The sequence below is a fragment of the Ailuropoda melanoleuca genome, chromosome X (assembly GCF_002007445.2).
Source record: "Ailuropoda melanoleuca isolate Jingjing chromosome X, ASM200744v2, whole genome shotgun sequence".
NCBI lineage: Eukaryota > Metazoa > Chordata > Mammalia > Carnivora > Ursidae > Ailuropoda > Ailuropoda melanoleuca.
Genome location: NC_048238.1, coordinates 23,311,756 through 23,317,162, shown reverse-complemented (window position 1 = coordinate 23,317,162; position 5,407 = coordinate 23,311,756). Strand labels below are relative to the sequence as shown.

The window sequence follows — 5,407 nt, the reverse complement described above, 5'->3', positions numbered from 1 at the left end:
AAAAAGTTGAACCCTGTCCTTCACAAATTTAAGTCACAAAACTCATGGGGACAGATTTTTTTTTTTACTCGGCTGTTAATGCCTCTGGAAATTATTAATAAATCCAACCTGTATTGTAATATTCTAACATTCAAGGATTTTGTTTTGGCTGGAATCCATAATTGGAGAAAAAGCTTATTAAAAACAAATGCAACTTCAAAATGTTGAAGATCCACTTTGATACTAACTGGGAAGGGCCTAACACAGTAGACTACAGATATTGATCATGAGTTTATAAACTAAGTAACACATTTAATAATAATTTCATCTTATAGAAACTGTTTTTTGGTTTTTGATTGAGTTTATGCCAAACAGGATTCAATCCAAGGAATTTTCTGTGGCACAGGTATTCACGTGGAAATACAGGGCTTCCCTATGATAGAAGCTTAAATATCATATTATCTCCAGTATTGCATGGCTCTTAATGAACAAGAGAGAAGTAGAGATAAAATGTGTATGATACTGGCAAAGTTCATTACATTTGTTGTGAAATGTAGGGTTTAAATCCTGGGTAGTAATTTCATGACAGTGAGCAAATAACTTCTTCATGTCTCAGTTTACTTCTGGGGATGATGGTAATGGTGCTTGTGATGATTTGGAGATAATAGCTATAAATTGTGTGTGTTGCTCTAACAGATTGAATTCCTCAGGAAGCTAACTCTGATTTTAAGATTAATTTCATTAGGGGGTATTCATGGGATATTCATGGAAGGGAATTCACAAAAATGGGATTAGGCAGAGGAAGTTGAACAGAAATGCAGTATCAGTGGAAGCCCTAGCCAATCCATGGAGAGTTCTGTAGGTGAAATGAAACTTCAGGAGAGTCTTGATTTTGGATGAGAGGAATGAGTCTTTATCCTCCTTCATAGATCAGTCATTAGATGTAGGCCATCTGGAATGGAGAAATAACCTTGGCTGAGGCTATTCTCTTAAGCTGAAATAATTACTGAAACAGGCTTGATAGTTGGGAACTGTCAACCAGCAGCAGTACTTCCAGCACCTAGGGTAATAATCAGCATTGTCATTTCTGAAGGAGATTTGGGCAACACTTATTGTCCACCACAGTCAGTCACAAAATCATTTGTAAGTGTTTAACAGTATATGTTATTATGAGAAGGGTCATCTTCCATATTTCAAAGAGATCTCAGAAGTTTCACTCTGCCTTTTTTGTTTCAACTCAGCTGTTTTTCTACTTGAATTTGCTCTACTGTATTTGGTCAGATAGCCTACAAGGTGTCTCGTATACATATCTGGTATCAATTTTCATGAAAACCTGGTAAGTTTTGTATCATTTTCAACCAGTTACTGTGAAGAAAGTTATATCAAAATGGAGTGCAAAAGCTTTTTAATTTACATATCCACTATATAGTGAAATAAGAATTTAACCCCAACATTAATTTAATCTAAATCCTATGAGTGATTTTATTTAGCACTTTGGTAATAGTGAACTTTGCTATAATTTATAGTTTATTCAAGCTATTTTGACAACATTTTTTGATGCCACAAGGATTTTACTTCAGCATATGCTGTAGGCAGCAATTATCATATTAAGATAAAGTACTAGATCTTTTAATTTTTTAAAAAATAATTTATTTATTTATTTGACAGAGATAGAGACAGCCAGCGAGAGAGGGAACACAAGCAGGGGGAGTGGGAGAGGAAGAAGCAGGCTCATAGAGGAGGAGCCTGATGTGGGGCTCGATCCCATAACGATGGGATCACGCCCTGAGCCGAAGGCAGACGCTTAACCGCTGTGCCACCCAGGCGCCCCTAGATCTTTAATTTTTTATATAATTTTATAAGTAGGTTAATTGTGTGGATTTCATTTAATTATTAAAACTTGTATTTCATTTAGATAGATGGATAGGTAAATCTAGAATTTTCATGAAAATCTGACAAGTATTCTTATGTAAAATATATTGGCTCCATAATTTCTAACTATACTATTCACTTATTTTGATTTACAAGCACCGGTGAACTGTTTAAAATGAGGATTTACCTGACAAAAATGCCAGTATCCGAAATAGAATAAACCATAAATATCACAAGATATAATGTTATATGCACACATAAGGTGGTCTTCAAGCAAATAAACTTTGTTTTCTGAGATGAACCAGATAGAGGAGCATAAGCAGTACACCATGAGAAGATCGTGAAGAATGGCTGGGATTTTGAAGTAGTTCACCTGTGTGGGTGAAGTGGGTGGCATATTCAGTGAAGGGAGTGATGATCTAGGGACATATCTCAATAACCAAGGGCTCAGAAAAAAAGCCTTGGAGGTACAGAGAAAGTGCGAAGGAGATCCAACTGAAAAAAGTACAATGTATCATGGACATACAAGTCTTGAAGCAGACAGATAACAAGAATTGCTTATTTTGGCCTGTGATGAAGGATTGCAATAATATGAAGCGTGTTGGGGTTGGCTATTTTAGAATGCTTCCAAAAGTGTTATTCTTAGCAGTTTAGTGGTGGAAGAGAAAGACATCAACCTCCAAGTCATGGGATCAGAGATTTCAACTTCATCACAATGAATTACTAGAAATTTCCCCCAGGTTAGGGGACCAGGTTTTCAGACAGTTTTTACCCCTGAGAGTGATATTATCTTTTCTTCAAAACCTTTTGTGAGTGTGTTTTCAATATATTTTAGAGCTAAATTGGAATTTATTGCTTTGAGACGTGGCTGCCATAATAAGATGAATTTTAGTCATTCATTCATTCCGTTCATTCATATCAGACAGGTAATGTACTGAGATCATGACAAGGTTTGAGGGAGGCACATGTCACACAATAGCATGAACATGCAATCATCACACTCAGGAACTACAAAAGGATCAGTAAGATGCATTTTAAATAAGAAATTCTTTCAGTGACATAGGCTGTTCCCAGTTTTGCTCCCCCTCACAAGAACAAGAACTAATAACTATTCATGGACAAAGCAACAATGAGAAAATCCTTTGGTGAGGCCAAAGTACACCCTGTACCACAGAAACCAGGACAGACTGAATTAGAAGGGTAAGAAGAGTAGCTCTTCAGTAAACACATTGCCCCTCCCCCAGGCTGGCCCAGCACCATACTGAGAGATCTCCCCTGATAGGTCCTGTAGTGGAAAAAGACAGTGTGCGGTGGGCATCTAGCTCCCCCATCATGGTGGGTCACTTCTTGGGAGTCCCTACTCCGGTCTTACCTCATGGGGATCAAGGGGGAATCTATGGGGCTTGACCATTGGGAATCTGATTGTGATAGAGAAGGGGGAAGGGCTTGAAACAACAAGCACCTGAATCTGAGCCAACCAAGTTCCTACCTGCAGCACTCAAGTGGTAGTTTCAACCAGTGTCTTTGCTCACTTGCAGAGCCAAGATAGTGACACATTTTGACTAGGGAACTTGGTGGAACACACGTCTGCCTGATTCTGGTCCTCAAGAAAAGAACCTTGAAAGCTCCCACCCCCACCACCCACCCAGGCAGAGGAGGTCAGTCATAGTACACCTACTACTGAGTGTAGTTCCTTGGCCCTGCCCCACCAGAAAGCCTATCCAAAGCTCCTGGAAGCCCTGTGGCCCAGCAACACTTGAGCAGAGAGTCTGGCAGGCAGAACTGATTATGCACAGAGCAAAGCCAGTGGCCTTGTTCAGCCAGAGAACTTGGGGCTTGGGTTGGCTTGAGTCATTACCACAAACAAAGAACCTTGTTCTCCTTGGAGCTTGTTCTCCCACTGTCCAGACAGGGAAACTAATTCATAGCCCCGCCCTTTGCTGAACACAGCCTCTAGCCTGCATGACCAGAGAACCTCATCAGAACACACAGGAAGCAGCATACCCCATCCAACAGCCTTGCTTATAGTGGCACTTGAACAGAGAGCACGGATGGTGGCTTTCCCCATCAGCAGAGCAAAACCAGTGGCCCTGTTTCGCAAGGAAATTCAGTGTTACAGTCTTACCTGATTTAGTTCCCCAAACAATGAGCTGTGCTGGCCGTGGGGGCCTGTTTTTCTGCCCTGCCAGAGCGAGGAAGTTAATTCACAGCCCCACCTAAATCTGAGTATAGTACCCAGACCTATCATTTAGGAAGCCTGACCAGAGAACCCAGGCAAACATGGAGCTCATCCTATGGCCTCACTTGGGAAGGGAATGAAGCCAGCAATCCTAACCAGCTGTTTTAAGCCAGTGGCACCTCCTTACCTTAGAGTTTGAGCAGTGGCCTCACCCCAAAATAGACCCTGATAGCAAGCTTTACCTGCCCAAGGACATTGCCAGCTGACATATCAAGAAACTCAAACTGAGCTGAATGGTAATTGATTGTCTCTGCCAAACACACTAGGATGGCTTAACATAAATAAATCAATAAATGTGATACATCACATTAATGGAATATAAGATAAAATCATATGATAATCTCAATAAATGCAGATTAAAGCATTTGACAAAATTCAATATCTGTAAAACTCTCAACAAATTGGGTATAGAAGTAATAAACTTCAACATAATAAGGGCCATATGTGACAAGCCCACAACTAACATAATAGTCAGTGGTAAAGGCTGAAAACTTTCCCGCTATGATAGGAAAAATTCATGGATGCCTACTCTCACCACTCTTACTGGAAGTCCTAGCTGAACCATTAGATAAGAAAAGAATAAAAGGTGCCCAAATCAGAAAGGAAGAAGTAAAATTATCCCTTTTCACAGATGATACAATCTTACATATATAAAATCATAAAGAGTTCACCAAAAAGAGTTAAAACTAATCAATGAATTAAGTAAAGTTGCGGGATATAGAATCAAGATGCAGAAATCAGTTGTTATTTCTATATACTAACAACAAAATACCTGGAAAAGAAATAAAACAATCCTTTTCACAGTAGCATCCAAAACAATAAAATATTTAGGAATAAATTTAACCAAGAAAGTGAAAGATTTATAGATGGTAACACTGGTAAAAAAAAAATTAAAGAAGACACAAGTGAATGGGAAGATAGCCTTTGTTCATGGATCAGAAGAATTGATATTGTTAAAATGTCCATTTATGGATTCAGTTGCAATTCCTATCAAAATTTCAATGGCATTTTTTTCAGAAGTAGAAAGTTTTTCTTACAATTTGATTCCAATGACATTTTTATCCGAAGTAGAAAGTTTTTTTTAAAAATTCATATGGAACAACAAAGGACTCCAAATAGCCAAAACAATCCTGCAAAAAGAAAAAAGTTGGAGGCATCACAATTTCTGATTTCAAACTATATTACAAATGTATAGTAATCAAAACAGTATGCTAGTGGCATAAAAAAGACACATATGCCAATGGAACAGAACTGAGAGCCCCCAAATAAATTATGATCAACAAATATTTGACGAGGGAGCCAAGGATACTCAATGGG

General features: G+C 38.6%; 1 non-coding gene across 1 annotated transcript; it reads right to left on the bottom strand.

The window, feature by feature from the left end:
- Positions 1–2,767: 2,767 nt before the first annotated feature.
- LOC117797580 lies at positions 2,768–2,871 on the bottom strand. Its single transcript, XR_004622585.1, has one exon. It is a non-coding gene; the product is annotated as a small nucleolar RNA U13 (small nucleolar RNA).
- Between the last annotated feature and the right edge of the window lie 2,536 nt (positions 2,872–5,407).